The sequence below is a fragment of the Castor canadensis genome, chromosome 10, assembly GCF_047511655.1.
Source record: "Castor canadensis chromosome 10, mCasCan1.hap1v2, whole genome shotgun sequence".
Taxonomy (NCBI): domain Eukaryota; kingdom Metazoa; phylum Chordata; class Mammalia; order Rodentia; family Castoridae; genus Castor; species Castor canadensis.
This window is the reverse complement of record NC_133395.1, coordinates 41,926,767-41,954,642: the sequence shown is the minus strand read 5'-3', so window position 1 is coordinate 41,954,642 and position 27,876 is coordinate 41,926,767. Positions and strand designations below refer to the sequence as shown.

Sequence of the window (27,876 nt, the reverse complement as noted above, 5' to 3'; positions counted from 1 at the left end):
TTGCAATAATGTATGTGTAGAAAAGGTCATTAACCTTGCATGAAGTGCTGAATATTGCCAAATATAAAGGCATATTGGGAGTGCTATAAGTGGACAGTGTTTGCTAATGGGTGTGGATTTCTTTCTGGAGTAATAAAAATGTTCTAAAACTGACAATGTTGATGATTGCATAATTTTATGAATATACTAAAATCAATGAAATGTGCTTCTTATGGTACACATGCTATATGTTGATTGTTAAAATACAGCTGTCAACAAGTTTCATAATTACCATGTGGGCTTTGGCAATTTTTCTCCCACATATTTTAACTGATATTGAAAATAATTGAGAAGAATTTGAACAGGAGAAGAATATACAAGTGGAAATGAAAGAGGTTTTCAGAGGTATGAGTTTTCTTAATGCTGAACTTGGCAATGGTTCTTGACCACATTGGTTGTCAGTGACTCCTAAAGGCTGCAGCATCTACAATCCTAATTGCTAAAGATATTCTTTCATCTAAAATGCTCTAATTCATCCAACAAACCCTTTGTTTCTGCCTTTTAAAATGCTGTCAGAGCTATTAAAGTTTACCATAAGATGAGAATGTCTCACATTTATTGCAAACAGGAACCATGAAATTGAAATATTTGAATTCCAGAGAGCAAAACTTCTTAAGTAGAGTATGTCTGGAAAATGGCTTAGGTTTCCAGAAAAAATTTTAAAAAGCAAATCAACGTTTTCAAACTTTATTGTCACTAGCAAAGCAATATCATTCCATGAATGGACTAAACGAAGCATCAAAATACCATATCAATAAACCAGGCCATATTGTGGTAAGTGAAGGGATCCAGCAATACTGGGTGGTGAATAATAAGGAAAATAGTATCAAACGCACCATCTCTTGTGGATTGTCTGTATCAAAGAAGATGCACAGCGAAAGTGAATTCCCTGAAGTACAATTTTATCAAAGATGCTTTTAATTATAGCATTTATCACTGCTCCTCACAAGAACAAACTTACAATGGGAGGAGGCATGCAGATAAAAGATGTGTAAAACTCAAAAATAAAAACAAACTCAAAAAACAAAAACCTCAAACTCAAAAAAAAAAGTTGTCTTCATGAATCAGAATCACTTATTTCTGTAAGATTTCACAAAAGATTTAAAAGTCATCCACAGAAATTGAATTACAGTCTATGTGTGCCCAAGAAGTGAAGTGTGCCAGGTGCTGCTATGAAAACCAAGTCAATGTGGATTCCTGTTTCTTCTTCAGTCTCTTTGTGGTTTAATGCCTAGCACTTGAAGCTGTGCCTCAGAAATCTGCATAATAATACAAAACTTATGCTATCCACCAGTCATCCTATTTAGGTCCTGAAAAACGTACTTCATCTCATCTGCATAATGACTATTCATATGGATATGGAACACAGGATCAGCTAATCCATTTCTCTTCATGTGTTCTTTCAGTCAGTCTCAAATTTAAATCTTCCTCTGGAAAGCCAATAGAGGCCTATACTCCCTGAAGTTATCCTGGGTCATGTCTTGAGACCAAAAGACATATCATTCCACACCTATCTCAATAAGATAGAAAAGCACTCTTTGTCGGAAACTCTATCTCCTGATCTTCTATTGCAGTTCCCCTGCAAGCCAATATCCAATAAAACCACAGGCCTGCACAAACAACTTTGGAACATTCTATACTCCTCAATCTTCCTGTCTTTATTCCTGCCTCTGCCTTGGTTTTAAAAATGCAGCACACTTTCGCACTCTCACCCCCGGAGATTGCCAGATGCCCTTCTGCTCACTAATAAAGCGTGATTCAACTCCTTTGAGGTCTTTGCTCTTCTGTGTCCTTTTTACCAGTCCTTTCCTAACACTTATTTCTGAAAAGAAGGACACACATTGTGTTTTGCTCCCTCTTTCCTTTTTGAGAATACGTTCTATTGTGGAATTTTGAGGTTAATTCTTGATGTTACAGGATACACGTAGACAGTGAAACAGTTACTGCAGTGAAGTAGATTAACATAATTGCCAACTCACGGTTAACTTTTCTGTGTGATCAAAGCATCATAAATCTATCTGTTTAACAAAAATTCTTAAAACAACATAATTTTAAAAATATGGAATGTTTCATGAATTTTTGTGGCATCCTTGCACAGAGGCCAGGCTTATTTCTGTATCATTCCAATTAGGTATATGTGGTGCTGATGCAAACATTTTGCTATCCTTTTTCTGTTTTTAAAATAATTTTGGCTTACCTTTGTAAATTCCTCATTTGTATATTTCATATTGAAAGAAAAAGATAATATCTTTAATTGCTCCTATGAAAAGAACAGTTAGAATCGGTTAAAACAATGGTAAGTCATTTAAATAATCATCTTGATATTTTCCTTAACTTCAAGAAGCTATTCCTTTCATATTAGGGATAAAATATTAACAAGTTGACTGATAATTGCTATTTTCAGAAAAACTGTTTTTTTAACTTTTCTTAATCCAAATTTCCATTCCTTTGTTGACATCCTTTATTCAATGGAGTTATTTAAATTTATTTTTCATAATAATAAGGGTACTAGTAAGTCTAGTGAATTACCAAAGTAACATTCTCTGGTGAAGTAAACAGTAATTAGTCATAAAGAGAAAACCAGGAAATCATAAACTGCTTGTCTTTTTTTTTCATGTTTAGAACTAGTGGGATCCATTATAAAATCTAATTTTTAGTAGCAGAAGCAAGATCTTGATTTTGTTCAATATTCTTCATAAGACAGGAAACTTCCACAAATCCTTGTTAGTATTTCCTTGTATTTCCCCAAGCTCATCTTCTGCTCAAAACACAAATCTTCTATTTACTCTCTGATCAATATGTAACTAAATCTCATCAGATAAACAAAAGTCAATTTTTTTTCTTGTTTTATCACCAATACCCAGCTTACTGCTCTGTACATCTTCAATTACCCTTGCTTGGTTGTCTTATTTTTTTGTAAATCCAACTTTCTTTCTTCAAGTATCATTTTGTCCTCATAATATCCATATGTGAGTTTAATGACATTCTTAAAATTGCACACAAAGTTGGGAAGTGTGTGTGTATTTTTCATATAGTACTTCATTTTGATATGACCATTTTTATAATGTAATTAAAAAATGGATATTCTTTCCAGAAAAATGAACACATACATGCATTTATTAAAACAAATAAATGCTTAGAGACCACCAGCCTATAACACCTCGTACATTTTATTTTACTTGATAATACTTTCTTATGTCTGACTAGCTATTCAATATTTGCAATAAAGCCCTTCAAAAGAGCAATTCAGTGATCGCCAAATAGAGGAGTCCAGTACTGGGATACTACTCCTCAAAGAAGATCCAAAACAACAAATGAATAGCTATAGTTTAAAGTGAATTGATAAGAGAGAACATTGGAATTCAGCAAGGGAAACTTGGGAACACTGTAGACATGGAGACCTTGGATGGCAATATAGAGACAGAAACAAAGAAAGTACACTGACTAGCACAGCCCCACATCAACAATTATGGGGGCTTCCCACTGTGAGGGGTAGAGTAGATTAGAAAGTCTCCGTGGATCCCATCACTGCAGATGCTGGCAGTAGTAGCTACAGGGGAGTTTTACAGTTGTCACAGGCTTGTTGCCAAGTTAATATCTGTCTGCTGTACACAGAGTAGCTTTCATCTGAGAAAGAACTTACGAAGTCTCATACTCACACTACAGAAGCAAGACTGATGGCTTGATCCAGAGCAGTTATAGCTGTAGCACTCAATTCAACCAAGAGCCCTGGTCTACTGGGGACAAGTGGAGGGTTTCTACAATCTGACTTCTGACAACTGTGGCCCACTCTCTCTAACCACTTCCCCTGCTTACTTTCACCGCATTGGCCCATGCAATACTATTCAGCCTGAAAACATGAGTTCCACACCCCTACTCCTGCCCTTGCCACTTTCAGCCACTGAGACTGAGAAAGCATAGTGAAAGTCATCATTACTTCTATCAATTATAGCTACAGAAACTACAGGAAGTCTACAGCATGTCATCCAACTGAAAAAAAAGTCAATATAGACTACCAAACTGATACCTTAAGACATATCTTAGAACTGGGTGTGATGTTGCATGCCTGTAATCCCAAGTACTTGGGAGGCACCGGCAAGACAATGGAAGAGTCCAGAACAACCCTGGCAAAGTTAGTGAGATTTTATCTCAAAAGCAAAGCAATAAACCAAAAAAAGGATGAGGGAGTATTTGAAGTTGAATGGTACTTGAGCACTGAGTTCAATACCCAGTACCACACACAAAAAAAAGACATATTTTCCAAACAAAGGTTTTTACTATGAAAACGAATTTATCCCCATTTAAACATTACATGATCTTATAGGTAGAAACACCTACTATCCAACAAAAACAGTTGGAAATAAAAAATAAATTTTGTAAGATGCTTAATTCACAGTTAAAAAACCCCTCTATATAACTCAATTTTAAAATGCACAAATGATCTGAATCGGGTTTTCTCAAAAGAAAATATACAAAAGTCTAACAAATACGCTCAATGTCACTAGAGCTCAATATCACTAATCATCAGGTAACGTTAAGTCAAAAGAATGTTGGGATATCACCTCACCCACGTTAGAATGGTTATTACCCACAGGGCAAGAGCTAGCAAGTGCTTGAAAGAATAACTCTAAAATACTGCTGGTGGGATATAAATTAGTGCAATCATTATTGGAAATGGTATGGAGCTTCCTCAAAAAAACTGAAACTTAAAGTATCAGATGACTCAACCATCCCACTACTGTGTGTATGTTCAAAGGAAATGACATTATTTTATCAAATAGATACCTCCACAACTACATTTATTACAGCACTAATCATAATAGCCAAAACATGGAATCAATCAAGATATCCATCCATCAGTGAATTTATATAAGTGGTATATGCACATTTAAACAATATTTAGCCACAAAAGTAATGAAGTCCTATCATTTGTGACAACATGGATGGAACTGGAAAGGACAACTACTGGATGTTCTCACTAATTTGGAAATCTAGAGAAGTACATAAAATAGAATTAAGGAAAAGAATAGAGGCACTAAAAGTTAGGAAGGGGAGGGAGGAGGAAAAATCATGGTGAATAAGAAATACCAAAATACAGCAAGGTAAAGAGATAGTCTGGTATTCATGGCACAGTAAGGCCACTGCAATACATAACAATTAACTCCACATTTCAAAATAGCTAGAGAAGAGTTTGAGGCTTCCCAGCACATATAAATGAAAATATTTAAGGAGATGGGAATGCTAATTACCCTGATCTGTTCATTTTATATTTTATACATGTACAAAATTATAGTATGTCCCTCATAAACATGTGCAATTACTTTATTTTAATTAAAAATAAGTTTTAAAAAATCTTCAAGTCATTTATCATTTCATGCTCTATTTCATCATTTTATTTGTCTAGCAATGAACTATGTCATTCAGAAAACACTCCATGGAAAAACTCTATGAAAGCTATCTCCCCTATAAAGCAAACATACTCTTTTCATAAAAAAGTTGATTTCTTCAAACAAGAAATTCCCTGTTAACAAGTCCAGCTGTGGAAATGATGATCAGCAGAACTACTGTTCTCATGTTATTCAGCTGCCATTCGTTACATACAAGTGATGTAGACCGTGTGAGTTAATGTCAAAATTTAAAGAGCTAAGATCTAATTTGGCCCTTCCTGTTTCCTGAGCTCATGTGTTAAGAATTAATCCACACCTTAAAATAAGAATCCTTTTAAAAGCATTGTAGACTCTCTGGTTATTTGGGAACCACAGTCAAAGAGTTGCTGTGTTTGACTTTGGTCAGTTTTTGTAAGAATCTCAAAAATGCCCGACCAATTTTTTAAATTAAAAAAATTTTTTCTTAGCACATAACAGTTGTACATGGAGATCAGTGTGATATTTACATATGTGCCTACAAATCTTAATTATATTCACTCCTTCCATTGTTCTGATGTCTGGCTAATTTTAGAGTTCATTAAATGGTATCCTATGATTCCCAACTATTGGTTGGAGTAGAAATTTCTAATCAAGGAAAAGGGATAATGTTAAACATTTTGTCTTGTCAGATCACATTAGGACACATGGAGTTGGAGTGCAATATCACAAAGTAATTCTAAAAAAAATATGCTAAAGAGGGTAAATTTTGAGTAAAAAAATGATGACGATTACTAGATATTTATAAATACCCAAAACTTCAAGATTATTTTCAAATGTTACTGCCCCAAACAACCTAGTTATTTCCATTTGCTTATTAGTTTCCTAAGGTTTCAAAAATATTCACTAAAGTAGAGCCATGAGCTATCTATCTTCAGTTACTAAAGGCTCACAGAACTTATTATGCTCTTCTAGTATTTATTTAAACCCCCATTCCTCATGTCTCTGGATCACCTCTAAATTTAGGGAAAAATGTCCTGAATATTTTTCAGAAAATATTTCATCACTTTAAAAGTTGTCCCCCAAATTATCATTGATGGTGATTTAAACATTATTTAGCTCCAAATACACATGGAATAGTAGTTGATAAAGGAAGAATGAAATATAATCATTTAGTACAGAAGATAATCCTTGATGTATAGTCAGCTTTATAAGTGCTAAAGTTGATAGTGCTGTTCTTAAAAATTGGAAGGGTTTTGGTCTAACTAGAAATAAGCTAACGAGAAAAGAGAATGTGGTGTTTAAATTAAAGATAAATAAAATAATATGTAAGGAAAAGTGATAAGGTTATCCCAGTTAAAGGAAAGCATTCATTCAAAGTATCATGATCAGGAAAGCACTTGAACTTGAGAATAAGAGGCTGGGGTAGAATTGACAATTTTGGAATATGAAGGGACTTGTTAGAAAAGTTTGTCAATTACTCTCTAAGAATGAATTGCTAATCAGGTAGTCTTAAGAAAGGAGTAACAAATAAAAATATTGACAACATTAGCAAGATATCTCTGCAACTATTTATTTTTTAATTGCATGGATAAATTATTTTCCTGGAGAGGGTATCATCCATTTCTTATTTGAGATGCATAAGGAAAGTAAAACATCCTTGTACTGCATAGGTTTTACTACCTGTAAGTACTTAAATTAGGTAGTCTTTCAACATCAATAGTAGCTTTACTATCTCTTATAAAAATACCAAGTGCAACCAATTAAAATTAATTTAAATGTGTACCTCTCTTTCTGTATACAGAACAGATTTCTATTACTTATTCCTCAGAAAACTTCCTGAATAAACGAGATACATTCAGGTTCCTTCTTGTCTTGCCGATCTAATTTTCGAAATAACATATTGCCTTGGAGAATATTTTATTTGTACAATTAAAAACATAAAAAGGTATTTCAGAAATCAGATTACTTAAAATATTACCATTCTTTATTACTTTATCTTAAAAAATAGTTGCATTGCCATGAAAAGTGGTGACACCGACACCAGGTAGAGGCCTTGGTGAAGACCTCGCTTGTGCTGTCAGAGGACCTCAGAAGTCGCTTGTGATGCCACTGCTTTTTTTTTCCTTTAAAGGAGTAACAATTATATTGAACTCTATTGTGGTCTGTAGAGGTGTCTTGGAACATGAATATGTGACCTACAAATTCAGTTTCAATTTTGACCTAAGACAGGGAAAGTAAAAGGGATCCTCTGTTTCTTTTATGGTCAAACTCTTCATTTCAAGCTAAGGCCATTAAATGGGTGATTTATCTTAGGACAACTGTATTAGGTTAGCACACTGTACCTCTGTGACAGAAGCTTGTTCATTCCAAACAACATCAAACACAAATCTCTTATTTAAAAATTGTATTGATTGGACAGGAGCAAGAAAAAGCAATCACTGCTAAGTGTCAGTGCATACTCTTGTTAAATATCTGATAGATAATGCCCTGACAACTTTATTTAGATACCCCAATACATTGAAGAAGAAATAAACATCAATGAACTTAAAGGAGGAAAAGTACCAGAGCTTAGGCAAATTAATAACAACACATTTTAAACAATTAAAAATATGAAAAGCCAATGTAATAACACGTAATAGTTACACACACACAAACTGACATTATTAAAGTTCTGAGATTAAATTTTAAGATTGCTTTTTTTAATTGACTGTAATTTCAACTCCACCCAATGATTTTTGGAAAGAAGTAATTTTTATAAGGAAAAAAAGGTATTTCTGAAGAAAGCATATCTAAATGTACATTGGTTTGCTTTTGATGAAAGATCCACTGGGGTCTGTACTCAGCTGGAATGAATGGCCTGGTAGGGTCTCTGCCTCCAGAAGAACAGCCCAGTCTTCTTGCTATGGAAGTCTCAGAATTCCAACCAACAAAACCAAACAAGTTCTGTACAAACACCTGCCAAACCTTTGCTTATACCACCCTTGATGACACCCCATTGGCCCAAGTAAGTGGCATGGCACTCAGAGATTCTTTAGTTGGTGAAATATACCCCAGTTCCTGATGACAAGAGCTGTGTGTGGCAATAAAAAAGAATTAACAAGAAATTATTATACAATATGCTCATATTAGAAATTTCATGTGGAAATAAATTCAAAGTTCCTGGTTAATATGATCTGTAACTTTTAAAATTAGATTGAAATAAAACATCATGTTAAGGCATTAGCATGTTTTTCTGTTTTTAAGGCAAACCGGTTTCATTGACTATATTGTGTTATTTTTAATTACCTGAACAGATTAAGATAATTTAAATAAAACACTGAAAATAAATTCAGTGTATAATTGTTCCGAATATGGTATAAATCAAGAACAATTAGAATTCAATCAAATGTACAAACTTATCAAAGAGAACATCACATTACAGTTAAAATATCTTGAATATTATCTTTCTGGGTATCATCTTTTGAGCTATTCTTTAAAGAAAATTCCAAAGCTCTTTGTTAGCACTACAGAGGTAAACCCACCTCAGTTCCTGTGAAATTTATGTCACTGCTGTTATCACTACATGCTTCCAGCTGGGAGAACATCCATGTCTTCTTTCAGAACTCTGAATCCCAGGGAATATCTTTAAATTGGCAGATGGATGGTCTAGTGCTGCGTGAGAAAGTAGCTGCATGGAAAGTCAGCATTTTGTGAGTGAAAGCAGTGTTCAGGTTTCTAATACAACACTGAGAGATGAACTTTCTGAATCAGATCCTGATTGTTTAATCCAGGAAAGAAGGCTTCAGCCTACAGCAGACATTAACTTGCAATAACAAACATTTTGCAGATTACAAACTCATGCAAACTAACTTTCATTAGAACTGATTGAAAAAAAGCACAATGAAATCCACCAAAGACTGTTAAAAAGTATGGATGAGGAGAAAGGGTGGTTAAGAAAGAGTAAAATACATGGGGTGAGTTTGATCAAAATACATTATATACATGTTGTAAAATCACAATGGAAACTCTTTGTACCATTAATTTATGCTAATAAAAATTGCAAAGAACTAACTTTCACACCCAACAAAATACTGCCAAAATAATAAAGAATGCCAAACAGTTGGAGTCTAATAATTCTTGAGATTTTGCATGTTTAGTGGCCCTCATGTTTTGGGTTGACAGCCATTGGCTGATCCTCTCACCTCTAAGATATCTCCCCAGCTTCCCAATCCCCCTTTTCTTGCTAGTTGATATTCTGACACTCTGGGCAAGACAAGGGAAAAACTGTCCATAATCTCTTCACTTTTCTTTACAATAACTTTATAAAAAATCATTTCTTGCTTGACAGAATTTCCCTATGGCATTGGGCCACCTTCCCATAGCCATCTATAATTTTTCTTCTGCTTGAAACAATCTCCCACATGCCACTCCTGTTAATGACTGAGATACCCCTGATGGTGCTTAACATTTAATAGTGCCAGAGCTTCACATTTGCCCAAACAACCTTTTCCATTTACCTTACCTCAAAGGCCTTCTAATTTTTCTTCAGAGACAGAAATCCTTTAAGCCCATTGTATCCTTAGGCTACAAATTTACTGAGATTTAGGTTTCCAATAAGAGCGTTGAGATGAATGCCACCATCTCATTTATGAATCAATTTTTGCCCATCGGCTTTTTACTGTTATTACTTTTTATTTTATTTTGCACTCAAAGGAGAAAACTTTATATATATATATATATATATATATATATACATATACACATATATATGTATATACAAATATATATATACACACATATGTATATATACACATATGTATATTTATATATGTACATGATGCTTATGTTTATTTAATCTGGAAAATCTAAATAAAATTTTTTTTTTCACAAAATTTTTCTGAATAAATTTCTTTCACTAAAGTCTGTCATACATTATCATTCATTTCTACGTCCACTGGAGGAAGACATCTATAGTAAAATTTTTCCTGAAGATTATATTTAAAACTGATTAAAGAAGATTTTTTTCCCTTTGAATATGATTCATTGATATCAATACAGCCGGTGTTATAATACATTTTGTGTAACTATGTAGTTTGTGGTTCTAATGTAGACACTACCATGATATGCAGAAATAATGGAGGAAAAAATACTATTTTTTCCAAAGAAATTATAACTGTATGAGAATTCTTTTTTTTTTTTTAAAGTACCCATAATGTTGCAGGGGAAAAAGTTAACTTTTAAAATCCCTTAACAATTGATACTTACGAGAGATTTCCCATTTTCCTTTTTGCTTCTATTTTTTATAAATGTATGTATTCTAGTAAATGTTCACTTTTACCTAAATCAAGAACAGTAGTTTTAGTGGCTGACTATATTTTTTCCTGATTACAAATAAATAATATTAAATTAAAAATAAAGAAAAAGAGGTGAATGTGTTCTGTTCTTTAAACTCAATTCATTGAAAAGTTACAGACTGTACACATTTTAAATAAAGTATTCCTGTATTCCTGAGCTAACATAACTTTTCACTTATATTTGCATATTAGTGAGAGCCAGTGTACTTGAAATAAAGTAATGAACTCTGAAAAGCTCTGTTAATTTATCAAAATTTTAGAGTGCTATCAGAAGGTTATTAAACTGTTAATTTTAAAAGAGCTCTATGGAAGAGTCATGTAACATGTTATCATTTGAAAAGAGGAGCTCTGTGGACAGTGGATGTCTAGAACACAAAACTCCCTAGGGTTTCCTAGGGAGGTGATAGTCATGGAGATGTGGAGGTTGAGGTGGTTCCTATGAGGGTAACAAGCTGAATTTTGGGTCTCTTCTGTCTTCAATTTTAATAGGTGATTTATGTTAAGAATTACTGCACGTGACTGAAAAGTTTTATAATTTAAGAATCAAAGAGTTTAAGAATTCATATTATAGAAAACTGAATAATTTTATATGTGTAGAGATTATATAACCACAGAAATTTTACATAGTCATCTAATAAGCAAGAATCAAATATATTATGCCAAACAAGAACTGATTGTCATGCATTACAGGACAAATTTAAAACAGAGTTTTATTGATTTTGTCTGTAAAAAACTACTTAGTCCACTGGGGAAAACAGAGAGAACACTAAAAGAAAATATAAATTCTCAGGTATTTCCTAAATAAATTTGTTTTATGTTGTCTTAGGCGTTCCTATTATAAACTCATTATGAGTTTATAATATTCAAACCAACCAATATACCAATCAATATTAATTACATTTGTATTCCATAGTGATTATTTAATTAACCTGAAATAATGTTCATATTTAAAGCTTAGAAAAGAAATTCTTGAATCTATAAAAAGCTCTTAATATGATTAAAACTCCAACTAATACTCTAGAGACATTAAACATGATAAACATGAGATAAAGTTTTTTCAAGGTTATCTAAATTCATGTTAAACCATAAATGGATGGCTATTCAACCAAGTGAAAGTGAAACTCAGAGTGTAAGTAATACAACTCTGGAAACAACAAATCCACACCGTTTAGCAGGGAATAAGAACTCTTTAAGGAAATCTAAAGCAAATCCAAATTCATCATTTACTGAAAATAATTGAAAAGTAAGTCATTTGATATTTTAACATAAAAACATTTTTTTGTTTTTTGAGACAAGGTCTTACTATATAGCCCAGGCTACCCTCAAACTCAAGAAACTTCTGTCTCAGACTCTCAAGAAACTTCTGTCTCAGACTCCTGAATGCTGAGATTATATTCATATCACAACATGTCTGGCAAGGTTTCTTATTAGAGGCATACAAATTAACCTCAATGTTTGTATTGGGTGTGTCCAACTATGATTTAAAAAATATAAAACTATACTGATTGCTGGCACGCTTTATTTGTTGTTAAAATAATATGTACTTCAGCTGGTTTTTATTATTTAATATTAAAGGTTAGTTTTAGTCTGAGATAACCAAGGAAAAATTTATTTTTAATATTTTTTCAGTTAAAAAATGCTATGTGAATTTTGTGGTTATGTTTGCACAAGAGCTATATGTCATATTCTCTCTCTCTCTCTCTCTCTCTCTCTCTCTCTCTTTCTCTCTCTCTCTTGATTCCAAATCAATTTTAATGTTCAACTCACTTTGGTGTTTAAAATAAAATAAAGCAACTGTGATACATTAGTTTACTAAGAATCTCATATACATGTGCAGTATACTTGACCTAAACTAAATTTCTAGATTTTTCAAATATTGCCTTTACCTTAAGATTAGGCACATTAAACAAAGCAGTAGTATGGAAAATTAAAACATTTATAGTCAAAATTTATCCACAGGTGATTACTATCTCAAAAGAAAAACTAAGAATAAATTCTCAATTTTGGAATTTTGTCAAGTAGTTTGATCTAGTGCAACACAGAATGAAACCAAATTAAACAAAAATCAATTAGCATGTAACAAGAAATGATCAGTTATGATTTAAGCTTCAAGGGAAGAAGAGTAGACTCAGACAGAATAACAATTGGACTAGAATATATTTTAACTTGTAATTATCTAACAACAATACATTTTGAACAGGTTATATGATTTAAAATATTGAAATAGTACAATATTCTTATGCTTTAGTTGTTTTAATGCAAAGTAATGTGGAAGGCGGTACCCATTCCAGAATAATCCACGATGATAAAATAATTTAGAATATTAAAGAATTCCATAATATTATAAGTATTAAATAGTAATATTGCAAAGGAACAAATCTGTGCTTATGACAATTTTGATAGTTATTTGCTGAAAATATGACAATGGAAAGAGAAAAGTAAAAATATCTGTTGCTTATGTAAGATGAGCTGTTCAATGAACTGTATATCACCCAGGGATTTTTTTGGCGCATAAATCTGATGCGAGACTCTCTGCAGTAGTTCTTCTCAGTACATGGAGTACAAATAAGAACAATTAGACAGATCCTTAATTTTTTTTTCCTGAAAGTGATTGCATTAAACTTACCAGTAAAGAAAGGTGAGATTCAACCAACCATAGAATACTTTATGTTCAACAAGATACCAAAAATTAGAGCACAACTTCAGCTAAGTAAAATGCTATGCATGAAACATGACCAATCTCACATTCTTCTTCACTCAGAGATCAGTGAACTTAAAAAGAGAAAGAGAGCTTTGAGACAGGGCAAAGGAAGAATTTACAATATTCTATGTAAGGCTCTCCTGTCTCAGTATTTAGTTGTTAACTAATGGGCCAAACTTGTCAGAATGCAGAGTATTGAAATGTAATATCTTTTTTCTTTTATTTATTAGCATATTATAGTTGTATCAAGGATACATTGTAACATTTACAAATATGCTTACAGTATGTCTTAGATTCAGTCATCCCATTTTTTCCTTTGTCTCCCCCACCCAACTTCTTACAATAGTTCTAATAGGTTTCATTGCTGCATTTTCATTCATGAATACACAACACTTTCACCATTTCTCCCTCTCTCACCCTTTCCTATACGCTCCCCTCTCGATGGTACTAATCCAGGACAGGACTTGTTTTACCTTCCTATCCTTCATTTTCTTTAAAAAAGACATTTTTTGTGTACTTACAGTGGTTATAGAGGGAGTTTTATTTTGTGAGATTTATATATATATATATATATTATACTCCAAATTAGCTCATCCCTTCTATTTTTCTCCTTTCTGTTTTAGTTCCCTTCTTATCATGATTTCAACAGTTTTGAATATTCCATTCTGGCATAGAGAGCTGGTACAGAAAATACAGAGAGGTGAATCCATGTATGATGTATTTGATGCAGTGTAAGAACCTGTGTAAATGCTACATTGTACCACCACTAAGCACAACAACAAAGGGGAAAAAACACAAAAGAAGAAAATACATCAAATATTCACCTTCTTTACTTTCTTCATTTACCCTTCCCTCTTATTATTTCCCGCCCCTTAGTATGACCTGTTTTACATTCTTGTCTTCCATTGCTTAGGTGTCTGTTCCTTGTTCAGTGGGATTTTTTCCTTGGTATTTTGCTTGTAAATGTATTGTGCTTAAAGTACTCTAATCCCCTCCATAGCACTTCCTCACACTTTTTCACTTACCTGGTGTTGTTCATTTTCAGTTTTACTGTGTCCACATAGAGGTGATACATTTCATTATTGCTATCTATCTCTCCTTCTTTTCTTCCTCCTTTAGTCTCCTCTACGAGACCCTCTTGTGGGTACATGTATTGTACATATGTATTTGTATATATGATATTGCTTGCAGTTGTATTGGGCCTGTGTTCCATATACAAGAGAGAACATGAAGACTTTGACTTTCTGAACCTGCCTAACTTCACCTAAGATGATTATCTCCAGTTCCATCCATTTACCTGCAAATGACAAATATCTTTCATCTTTATGGTTGAATAAAATTCCATTGTATATGAAAACTGTTATGAAAGCTGTTAGGTCCCTGGAATTCTTGGGGTGGGCAGAAGGTCCAGAGGCTGGCACCAAAACCAGACCTCCTGATTTATGACCGCTTGTTTCTCCCTGCCTGATTGTTTCTTGGCTTGCAAAATAACTCAGGAACTTCCAGTTACTCAACAGCCAGGTATGTTGACCTGTTCCATCTGGTGGTCACAGATCAGACCAGAAACTCTCTCCCTCCCACATGCCTTGGGCCCTCCTATAAAGCATACCACTCATTTCACCCAAGCTGCTGCTCCCTGGCCTCAGTGGGGGCTGCCCGGTGGTCTGGATTTCTAGTAAATCTTTCTTTTCTGCACATGGCATGGTCTTTATTCAGCATTACCTTACATCTGGTGCCAAAACCCGTGAAAGGTTAACAGGACGCTCTGGCCTGGGGCTATTCCCTTGGCTTTCATGTCCTGCTCTCTCCCTAACCCAGACTGCTGAATTGACCCCATGTGCCTCCAGACTGTGGATTTCAGACCTTACTGCCTTTCAGGCTTTCCCATCCATCGTTAGCCTTTCTCTTCCACTGCTCTCCACCTGACCTACTCTTCTCCTCAGACTGGGTAAGTGTCACTCTCCTTGGGGCTGCCTGCTCTCTCTCTCTCTGGTCTTGGACATCACAGGCTCCATGCCAGGCATGCCTCCTACCCCTGCTTGGGGTGCCCAACACTTAGCATGGGGACACCTGGCTAACCAGTTGGGCACTCTCTGTCAGACGGAAACCCAGGCCGGGGACGCCTGCCCTTGGGAACCCATTCGGGTGACACTCCCACTCTCCTTTCCTCTCTCTTTCTCTCTTGCTCTCTCTCCCTGTTTTCCTTTCCTCCACCTAGGGTGAGAGCTCAACAGCCCCTCCAGCTTACTATGACCAAACGGCAACTGGACAATTCTGCTCTCTTTGCCTGAGTCACATAAGGGAGGGTAGATCTTGACCTAGGTCTATATTGGCCTGAAGGGTAAACTCACCAAGGCACCTGTCTCTCTCTCCCTCTCTCTCTCTCTCTCTCTCTCTCTCTCTCTTTCACTTTCCTTCTACATTATGGGGACCTCCCACTCTACATTAGATGCCGTCCACCAGGATGCCTTCTCCATAGCCACCCCTTGGTCTCCAAGACAATATAAAACCTAAGTGACTAATTTTCACACACTTCTAGATCTTAACAATTTCTGCCATTGCAACTGCAAGTGATCTGAGATTCCATTCATGCAAGCTTTCCTTTCTGCTCTCAACCCTCCCTGCTCCAATCTTGTAACACTGTTCAAATCCTCCTTGCCAGCAACAACCCCCCCCTCAAAATCTGTGTCTCTCCCTCCTGCTGAACCCCCTTCAAAAGACTCTTCTCTTACTTGTTACCTCATGGACTCTGTCTGCCCACCACCCAACTCCTCCTGCCAGTCCTCTGCATCAATCTCTTCTCCCACCCCATCCTCCCATGACTCAGACCCCCCTTCTTCCACCCGTGCTGGCTCTCCCAAACATCTGCCACCTTATTACCCTTCTCCAATAGTTACAATTGACCCTGAGCCATCAGCTCCTCAGGGACCAACACTGCCAGCCTTGCCCTCAGCCTCTGCTACACCCTTACCCTTCTTCTCCCCACCTGCATGCCACACTTGCTCCCATACCTCCTCCCATGCATGCCCAGCCCATCTATATGCTCACCTGCCTCCTTGCGGGGCTACAGATTTCTTCTCATAGGGCAGTCAATTTTGACAGACTTAGAGAAATTATCCAGCATCCAGGTGAAAACCCCACTGACTTTTTGGGATGCCTGACAGAAACCCTAACCCGCTATACTTTATCTTAACTCTCATTTATCTTAACTCTGGGAGGTGACAGGAGCTGACAGCATTATCAGAGTTCATGTGCCCTTTTCCATGACTGATCTTGCTCTCAAATTAAAAAAAGACTGGGCTCCTTCTCTAATGACTCAGCCTCCTATATTAAAAAATTTAAATACCTAATCCAAGCATATGATATGATTTTGCATGAGACCCATCTTCCAAGGATGGAATAATTATTCTCAACTCTCATTTTATTTCCCAATCCTTCCCTGATATTTAAAAAAAAAAATACTCAAACAGGCAGAGGGTGGTCCTTAACCCCTATCCCCCAGGAGATCTTGTGAAAATGGCATTTAAGGTATTTAATAACTGAGATGAGGCTTGAGACCAATGAAAGGCACAGCTCTTGGTGGCTGCCCTGAGGCCACCTCCTCTAACTTTGAGATGAGCCAGACAAGAACGTATGCCTACAGGGGCCTGCTTCAAGTGCAACCAGTAGGACACTGGGCAAAACACTGCCCTTCACCTCGCCCGCTGCCAGGACCCTGTCCACAATGTGGCCAGTGTGGACACTGGAAGCACAACTGCCCCTCTTTGTCTCTGCAAAGTATGTCAGTCTCCCATTCCCACTCTCAACAGAGTGAAGGCCTCACAGAGCACTTGGGCTTGGCATCAGAAGACTGATGTGGCCCTGGGACCTCAGCCCCCTTCAAGATCACCATGGAGGAGCCCAGGGTAACCATCCAAGTAGCATGTGGGCCTCAATCACCCACTTGGTGCTACCTGACTTCTCAGGTAAGCTTTATCCTTCACAGATCTCTCTGGTGGGGGTGGGTGGTCTCCTCCACCAACCAGAAAAAGGAAAGACAGTTTTATTTAAATTTAAAATTCTTATAAAAGTTAATTTTAAAATACAAGTTACAAAGTAAATAACTGGAAAGGATATAGATAGGTATTGAATGTATTTTTGAGAAGTTGAAGGAAAAAGGAATGGTTTTTTGGATGAGAAAGGATTTTGTAAAGAAGGGTTTGTCCTAAAGATTGTTTCAAGCATGGAGAGGAGGGATAAGGACAAGCCATCAAAGGATTTAGTATGTTGCATGAAGGTCTGAGTAAGTTTTAAAAGTGTCTAATAAAAGCTTCAGTGTGTGATAAAGTTAAAGTTGACTATAATCTCAGAGTTGTCTAAAAGATTTTTAGGTCATGTCAAACAAATCAAATTCTCTATGTCTATAAAATAACAAGGTTATCTTAATATTGCTCTGCTCTGAGTAACATCTACAAAAAACTGTTATAGGGAAAGATTTTATCAAAGTAATTACTTGTATTTTCTGCTGATCTTGTCAAGCTTTAAGTACTACTAAATCAGAGTTTATTTACGTATTCACTTATGCAAAGGTCTCTTAAATGACCACCTTATAACTGTGCTCTGTCTCTATACTTTATCTACATATGATACAAACTTTTACAGAGTTAAAAGTGTCAGTTTATGTAATATAATGAGCTGAAGCTCTTTTTTATCCCAAAGTGTTAACATTTAACCTGCATCCTGACAGTCAGCCTCTATTCACCTTTAAAGGTCCCACAAATGCTTCATAGCAACTAACCTGGTCAGTTTTGCCACAAGAATTTAAAGATAGCCCTCATCTTTGTGGACAGGCCCTAACCAGAGACTCATTAGATTGGCACTACTCAGAGGCCACCCTTCTTTGATGCAGAGCCACAGACCCCCTTATCTGCAGGGCAGCTAAGTCATTTTTAAAACCTTCTGGTCTCTGGGGATACAAAGTCTCTAAGTAGAAGGCTCAATTATGTCACATCACCTACCTAGGTGTGGTCTTAAAGGGACAGGCTTCCTGAAGCCCTTTATTCTTGGGTACTCTTGTGTACTGATGGGCTCCATGTGGCTATGTCTCTCCTGCAAACTCTCTCCCTCTTCCACTCCTGCATAAGTTCTTAGTCCTCACCTGGCTCTCAATCTGCTTTCCCTTCACAGCCCAGAAATCCTCCTCCTGTGACCCATGCATGCGCATTGCATGGGCAGGAAGTATTGTTACTAAGACTTTACTGTTCCACACTTACTATTCCTGTGCAGGCTCTGTTATTGGGTCTTGCACTCACAATCACACCATCTATCAAGTGTGCTCCCATGAACAACCCCACTTATCACCCTGTGGAACAATGGTTAGAACTCAGGAGTGGCCACCTCGCTGGGAACATTGTTACTCACACCCAAGTGACCAATCCTGAAAAACCAGTGTCATTACTGTTTGATGCATGTGTGGCCATAGACAAAGTATGTGGAGGTACAGGTCATGGCTGTGGGGGCCTGGGTTGGGAAAGGACCTATACATCAAATGAAAAATATATGTGCCAGGCAGAGAACTCTTGGCCATGTAATAATGAGGGTTATCATTTTTGCCCTTATTGGAGTTGTGTTTCATGGGCTGCATGGCACAGGGCTACACACATAGCCCTCCTTCAAAAGGGCTCTACTACCCCCAACTGCAGTCAAGGCACGTGTAACCCTATAAATTTCACTGTATTTAAGCCATCTGATTGGACACAGGGACAGATAATTAGCATAAGGACAGATGGCCAAGGCTTTGACCCCAGGACTCTGTTACACCTTAAGTTAACAACTGTTACCCATGACATTTCTTCATACCAGATCCTCCATTCCTTTTATGAGGAAATGACAGATAAATTCTTCATTTCTGTTACAACTAAAAACTTGTTCCTCACACTGGCTGAATCTATAGCCCAGACATTAAACATCACTTCGTGCTATGTGTGCGGGGGAGCCGACATGGGAGACCACTGACCCTGGGAGGCAAGGGAGTTAGACCCAGGGGGCCTGTCAATGAAAGTGCCTTCCCATGACACAGGACAGGTGTGTAGCTCCTTAAAACTTCCATTATTGGGATTTATTGTATCTCTTGCCAAGGAAAACAATTCTCCACCCTAGTGGGAGACGTAACTTGTCTAGGACAGAAGTTTTACAACGGCACAACCCAAGAGACTCATTGGTGGGGTACTCCACACCATACAGAACCCCAGCCTCACCCACTGGCCAACTTTTCTAATCTCAAAACAGCATGAATAATACTTCCCTGCTTTTTTCCCTTGGTTATATGATCTACTAGGTCCATTATAGAGGCTATTACAGAAAGGTGGAAATACAAACCCTTGAACCAGGAGTCTGCTCCTTAACCCTAGATGCCTCCAAGATCATTCAGGAACTCAGCAGACAGACTTCCCACGAGATGCTACTACAACCTTCTCCCAACAATTGGCCTTGTCTGAAGATGAAGCCTGGGAAAAACCATCAGCCTCTGCTCCTGGAGTCCTCACAAATTTCCAAATTCCAACTGAACCCTCTTTAACGATGCCCCCCTCAGCACAAAGCAGCTAGATTTATTGGCACCCACAATACCAACAAAAGGCTGGAATGTTAGCTTCCTGGCATTCTTGTGGGGGGGCAGAAGGTCCTGAGGCTAGCACCGAAACCAGACCTCCTGATTTATGACTCTTGTTTCTCCCTGCCTGATTGTTTCTCGGCTTGTAAAATAACTCAGGAACTTCCAGTTACTCAACTAGACAGGCATGTTGACCTGTTCCATCTGGTGATCACAGATAATCAGACCAGAAACTTTCTCCCTACCCCATGGCTTGGCCCCTGCTATAAAGCACACCACTCATTTCACCCAAGCTGCTGCTCCCTGACCTCAGGGGGAGGCAGCCCTGTGGTCTAGATCTTAATAAATCTTTCTTTTCCACACTTGGCATGGTCTTTATTTGGTACTACCTTACAAAGACCACATTTTCTTAATCCGTTCATTAGTTATGGGACATCTTGGCTGTTTCCATAGTTTGGCTATTGTGAATAATGCCAAAATAAACACGAGTGTGCAGATATCTTTATTGTAACCTGACTTACATCCTTTGGGCATATTTTTAGTTTTTTGAGGAGCCTCCTTACTGTTTTCTATAGTGGTGGTACTAATTTACATTCCCACCAACCATGTATAAGGTTTCCTTTTCTCACACATCCTTGCCAGCATTTGTTGTTGCTTCTGCTCTTAATGATCACCATTCTAACAGGAGTCATGTTGAATCTTAATTTTGTTTTGATTTGTATTTCCTTTATAGCCAGGGACATTGAGCATTTTTTCATCTGTTTTTATTTATTTATTTATTTTTTAGCCATTTGTACTTAAGTACAATGTGACTGCCCTGATAATGCTGCTGGAAATAGGGATTCACTAAATTTTGGCTAGTTTAGAGGTAAATTATTTTCTGAAATCAGAATACTATAAACTAAGATGTGTTATATGAGGAAAAAGAGACAATATTTCAATAGCATTATCAGGATAAGCACACTGAACTTAGTGAGTCACAGTACTTGACCAGAAAAACCTCCAAACATGATCTCTTGAAAAATTATGCAGAAAGAAATGTAATATATAAGAACTGTCAAACATGACTTCAATTCCTTAATTTAAGAAAAATCAATAGCAGTTGCAGAAAATATTAAGTACCTATAATAAAGATAACCAAAATTTTGGTTAGAATCAAGGTACTGTAGATTAAATGAAGAATCATAGCTTTGATGGTAGTAAAATAAATGGAAATTAAAAATGAGAAGCTTAGCTCTCCTTGTGGAAACTAAGGGAAGTGTTAACCCTCACTTCCTTTTTGTTAGACCATTTCTTTTAAAAATACTTAAAATACTAAGACTTTGTATTCTTCCTCTCTAAAATATATATTATGTATAACACAATATAAATGTATATGTACATAATATTCTTGAAATCTTGATAGGACTTCCTCAACTTTATAACTCTGGCATGTCCTTCTCAAGAACTTGGAAACCATCTATTTGAAAAGTAAACATTAAAGAAAATAGCTTTCTTATTTCTCAGTTTCGGTTGGCAGATTTTCCCAAGTTGCAAAATTACTTCCTGTTCGAAAGATATGAGAACTTTAGAGATGAATCAACATGGGTTGTAACACATGTGTACATGAAAGCAATGATAGGAATATTTCTGTATAGCTATTCTTAACTCAACTAGCAAAAAATGCTTTGTCTTCCTTATTATGCTTATGTCTTTTCTTCAATAAAATTAGAGATAAGGGCAGAACAGGTTCTGCCTGGAAGCAGGGGAGGGGGAAAGAGGAGAGAGGGTGAGGAGGGGGGTAGGGGAGAGAAATGACCAAAACAATATATGCACATGTGAATAAATGAATAATTTTTTAAAAGGCATGAAAATTTGTTTTCTAGATGAATCCATTTCACTAACATAGACAGTCACTCCAATAACCAGGTGAAGTTGCCTTGAACTATATTTGAGAAATGAGGCTGTCAAATCCTCATACTTGAGGAGTAATTATTGTGTATCTGGAAAACATGAATGCAATATATTGTATCTTCTTGGCTATCTAAGCTAATGAAATACTTCTCTGTCTTTCCTGTCCTTTAGTGGATTGCCTATGATGCACATTGTATTCTGGCATGATACCTATTTGATACAAAAGGCAAATAAGAAAGCAACAAACAAACAAACATAAGACCAGCTTTTCTTTAATATTTTTGTAAGGAGGATTTCTGGAGTGAGAGATTTTAAGTATAATCCTTCAACAATGAAAAAACAACCTAGAACAGGATTTTTGTGCAAGAGAAACTATGCTAACCTTTAATTCTAGTGGCAGTAGTTATTGATAATTACATATTTACAATGCAGGATTGACCAGGATAATTTTCCAAAAATTTTTAAGATTCTTCTGTTATCAGTGAGGATCACTGTAAATGACTACAAAGACTGTAATCATTCAATGTAAATGTAAAATTTAGTGTAATTCCTCTAGCAGAATAGGATAAAAATTGCAATAAATTTGATGGTATATTAAATTACAAGTCACAAATTGTGGTAATAAATAGTCTGTGTTTATAGTTAAAAAATAGTCATTTTTTTAACCAATAATGTCACATAACAATGAAATGTGGCAATTAATTACAAACAAAAATAATACATTGTGCATACACATGTGAATAAAAGAATAATAATAAAAAAACATTGTGTTCTTGTGTTGTAAAAACAGTTACATTGTTTTGATCAAATATTGAAACTTAGAAATGTAAATTTTAATCTTTTCTTCTGTTAAGATTCCTTTTATTTAATACACATGAAGACATGATTAATATTGCATACTGACTCATCCAGACAAGGAAAAATTGCTATATCAAGCTTTTGTTAAACTTACCTACACTGTCTCATTTCCCACCAAATGATTCCTTAGTGGATAAATTAAGAAATTAAACATTGCAAATTTTTTCCATGAAAATTCTTGAATTTTTAAAATGGATACGAGCAATTAAAATGAGATGGTTGCATGTGTGCATGCAGGTACATATGTATTAACAAAAGTGCATGTATATAGACGTACATATTTCCACATACTGATATGTATATATGTAAATTGGGGACAGTTACACTTAATTATTTCAGGTTTACACAACACATATTGTTAGATATTTGTTATTTCTTTATGCAATATTCTATGAGATGATTTAATTAAATGAACAAGTCAAATGCTTTAAAAGATGTGGCAATAAAGTTCACCATCACTGAATTGGTGTATTGTCTTTATCAAAATGAGCTATCTGATTGAAATTAGCAGAAATATGTAAAATCTAAGTAGTGGGACTCTTATATGTAATATTTAATAGTCCATTCCCTTACACCAAAAAGAAAAATGTGACTTGATTCACTTGTCTTCAGTAATCTTTTGTAAAATAATAAAAATTGAAGCATGAGCAGTTTGTACTATAGCTAACCATGATTATACCAAAAAGAGATTATTTTTTTCCTGTTTCTATTTTTAGTTATCATTATAGTAACAGGAAAAATAATGTAGAAAATATACAAAAACAATGAACAAGTTGAGAGAACATTGTTTAAATATTGTAATGGCTTGTATTCAAAATTATGTTCAAAAATTTAATACACTTTTTTTTTAAACTAAGTAGAATTTCTGAGCTAGAAAGGTTAAAAATGGTTCTGGGAACAACCATGTTAAATATCGTCTTAGGACTTTGATTTATGCAATAAGTTCAGTTTAATAATGAGCAAAACTGCTAATCAGTGCCCATAGATATTAGGTAATAAATTCAACACAGCCAAATGGGTATTTGCAGCGTAGCAACTACTGACTTAATGATTTAATTAATCTAAACATGCAAAATTTTGTACTTGCTTAAATTTGTTTAGCACATGACACATTAATGGAGATTAAACAACTGGGGGTCTATTCATAAATTTAAAATGTGTTTTAGGAGAAAAATGAAAATTACCAAATCTTTTACAAATGCCTCATAAGAACCCCATCAGGACCATGAGAGAATGAGCTCATACATTTGGTCTTGTAATTATTTACCTTACATTGCTAAATTGAAGTTGCCTTGATTAGTACAGTATATCTATAAAACTGCTCCAAAGGAAAGTGATAATCAAAGTAGCATATAATTAGAAGAGTACTAGCTTTCCTTAGAGCTGCCCTTGTAACAATTACTTTAAGTGAACAATTTAAAATCATGTAATTTATTTTTTCATTTTGTAAGCCAAAACTTAGAGCTGTTTCTTTGCAAAATTACCTTTGAACATTTAAAAATATTTTATTTTTAAGATATTATAATATACAGAATATATATGTATGCTATTTTCATTTGGTATTATTTTCAGTAACTCTCTCTAATTTAAATAACCTCCATTCATTACATAATACAATTATCATATTAATTGTATGAGCATCCATCCCTTAAAAATAAAAGCTTTATTTTATTGCTATGGAAATTCAATACATTTTTATTTTAAATGAGTTTATACTTTAATTTGGAAAAAGAAATATCATAAATTCCTATTTGGGAATACTTAAATTTCTGGGGTTTTTTGTTTTTGTTTTTGTTTTTAGGCAGTACTGTGGTTTGAACTCAGGGCTTCACACTTACAAGGCAGGCACTCTATCACTTGAGCCATTCTGCCAACCCTGGGAATACTTTAAAATCGTTAAAGATTTAAGATTATGCTCAGTGGGTTATTTATAGAACATTTGCTAAATATAAGAAGTTATTGCATAGAATAGTAATGGTTTATGTTTACAACTGCTTGTGCTTACTGAAAAACATTAAAAAGCATCAAAATCATTACTTAACAATTTTAAACTTTGATTTTTATTTTAGTTTTTTGAAAGATCTCAAATTGTACTATATTTAATAAGGAGGAGAAATGCTAGAAACAGATTTTCTTTGAGAAATTTTTTTTCTGATTGAATTTTGTCTGTGATAAAATTTTTCTAAGATTTTATTAAAGAAGGATTTCACACTGGATATTTCAGTTTCAGCATGTAACAAAGACAAGCCTCTTGACTGACATAATTTTGTTCTTCAAGTGCTTGATATTATCTCAGTTTCAGAACCTTTAGGTTTTAGAGCATATCTCTTTGATACTTTCTTCTCACTCCCATGTAGATTCTTAATAAAACTATTAATGAATGGATGAAATATACATTTAAGAAATGGAACTAAATACCCTTGTTGCATCTAACTACTTTTGATGAGTTTATTAGACCAATAGACCAAAATCAAACTATTATTGACTGAAAATCAAACTATTGTACTATACTGTAAGGTCTTCTAGAATGATTTGAATTTCACACTGTTCCATGTTCAACATCAAATGTAAAAATTCATAATCAGAACCATGGAATTAACTGTGAGACAATTCAAAAAAAAAAGAAATTTTTGTACCACAGAATCTATTGGGAAACTGTCTACCATTTGGTATTTCCTGAGTTTTCAGATCAGCTTTTTCTGGAAAACAGAAAAAAAATTTGTTTTGCTGGTATTATTTCTAATTCCTATTTTTCTTATTTCTAATAAGCTGAAAAAAAAAGATGAATACAAACTAAAAGTACATTTCAAACAAGTCTGTATTTTTCTATTTTTCTTCTCACTATGTGTGTAAATGCACGTTTTCATTGCGTACTGAGAACTGGGCTAGTTACATACTCTGCAAGTAGAGAACAGACAGCCTCTGAAATACTGTGGTGCAACTTTGATGTTTTGCCCAGCTCTAGGCTAATGTAAGTGTTCTGAGCTCTTTTTTTTTTTTTTTCTGTAGTGGGGTTTGAACTCAGGGCCTGCACCTTTAGCAACTCCTCCAGCACCCCTCCTTTTTTTTGGGGATGGGTTTTTTTAAGACAGGGTCTCATGAAATATTTGCCTGAGCTGGCTTTGAACCAAGATCCTCCTGATCTCTGCCTCCTGAGTAGCCAGGATTACAACCATGAGCCACTGGTGCCCAGCTTTGAGCATGTTTAATTTAGGCCAGGCTAAGCTTTTTAAATAAGTAAGGTATATTAAATGCATCTTTAACTTAGCACTTTCAACTTATATTGGGTAAACTCCCAGCATAATCCCATCATATGATATAATCCCATCATAAATTGAAGAATATATGTATTATGTTGACATTTTTGTTTTATGCTTTATACTTTATGAAGAGTAATTATGGATATTAGTATAGTCATTAATATTAGAATTCATACCTAAACTCTTTATTATGTGCTCAAGAAAATGAATGTTTAATAATATTTTAGGTAAACTAATTTTAGATTAAGAAAAGAAACATAAAAAAAGCTTAAGGTTAAGCGTTCTCAAGTAAATTAAAGTGTTTCCTAGGACTGATGTATAATTTTAGTCTTACTGCATCACGTAGAAGAAAAAATGAAAAAAGAACAATTATGATATAAAATTAGATTTCTTAAAGTACACACTGTCTTTAGATTTGTTGAATTACCTTGTTGAATGTATTTGTTGTATACTCATGACACTTTCCTAGAAATGTATGATCAAATGTGCATATTGTATATGAATATGCAAGTTATACATTGATATCCTTGTCCAGAAATATTTGAACTATAATTAATGTATCTTTATTACCAAAAACAGGACCCCTTTAATCACTTTTATTTTTCATGTGTAAATTACAATGATTATTCATAATTATAAGGTTTGAAAAAAGGGTGGCATGTTTCTGATAACCCAATCAAGTTTTGAAGAGATTTACAGTTCTTTGCCTACATTATTCTCCATAGTAAGACTTTGTTATCTAATTACATAGTCCAAAATCAACAGAGAAATATGTAATATTATCAAGAAAACCATCAGTAAAATAACATAAGTTCATAGTAAACATTCTTGTTCAACTAAACATTCTCTTATTTGACTTATTTTCCTTGGTAAAATCTTTTTAATTATACATAGATATAACTATGGGCTTCCCTTCTATTCATGATTAATATTTTGACTTCTTTGATGAATACACATATATTTTCATTATTCATATTTTAGGTAGTCAAATTTACATTCCAAAATATGGTTCCCCAATGTGAATATTCAACTGTGGTCCTCAATTGTAGATTTTCCTCCCTTTACACTTTGTTATCTTAGGCTTTCTTTCATTCACTTTGTCAGCAACTCTCTGTGCAGCTCAGCATTATTCACTGTGCTTTAAACGGGGAGATACATTTTCAGGTTGAAATCTATTTTTCCAATGCACCTGCCTGTACACATCATATTCTATACTTCATATATTCTTTGCAGAATGGAAATACTCTAAAACTATTTAAATGTGTATGTAGATGGACAAAGAGTTCATGATAATAAAAGGACAATTTTCTGTTCAAGGTAAATAATTTCTCCACTATCAAAATATGAAAGTAAATTATACATTTATTGCCACCTAAAATCAGTATATTTCTCCTATTTAATATAAATCATAACAAGACCAGAAGAGTAACTACAGTTTTTCTAAAATGATATCCAAAGCTGTAAACACAGTGCATAAAAATAACTTAAAAGTTATTAACAAGGCTTTTTTCCATATATATATATATATATATTAGAGATATAGCAAAAGTATAAAAAATAAAGAATATATCTTCAATCATATCATTTAATGGAGACCTTCTACTAACAATATTTTTGGATATTTTTTCCAGGTTGTAGGTTATTTTATGATATTTTCTAAATATTTAATCAAATATTTGCCACAATAATATACATAACAAAAGTGACCCAAATTTTGCTATCCTAACACACTGGTTTTTTTTGGAGAAGACACACATTGGTACTAACAGCAATCAACAACTAGAATATGAGTAATTCTGGTATTCAGAGGGCTCCGTATGTATGTAATCCTATGATG

General features: G+C 34.8%; 1 protein-coding gene and 1 pseudogene across 15 annotated transcripts in view; both read right to left on the bottom strand.

Moving 5' to 3' along the window:
* Pcdh9 (protocadherin 9) overlaps positions 1-27,876 on the bottom strand; it is an 888,530-nt gene that overhangs the window by 282,215 nt on the left and 578,439 nt on the right. The gene's annotated exons all lie outside the window — the stretch shown is intronic.
* Positions 2,093-2,193, bottom strand: LOC141413150 (U6 spliceosomal RNA; annotated as a pseudogene).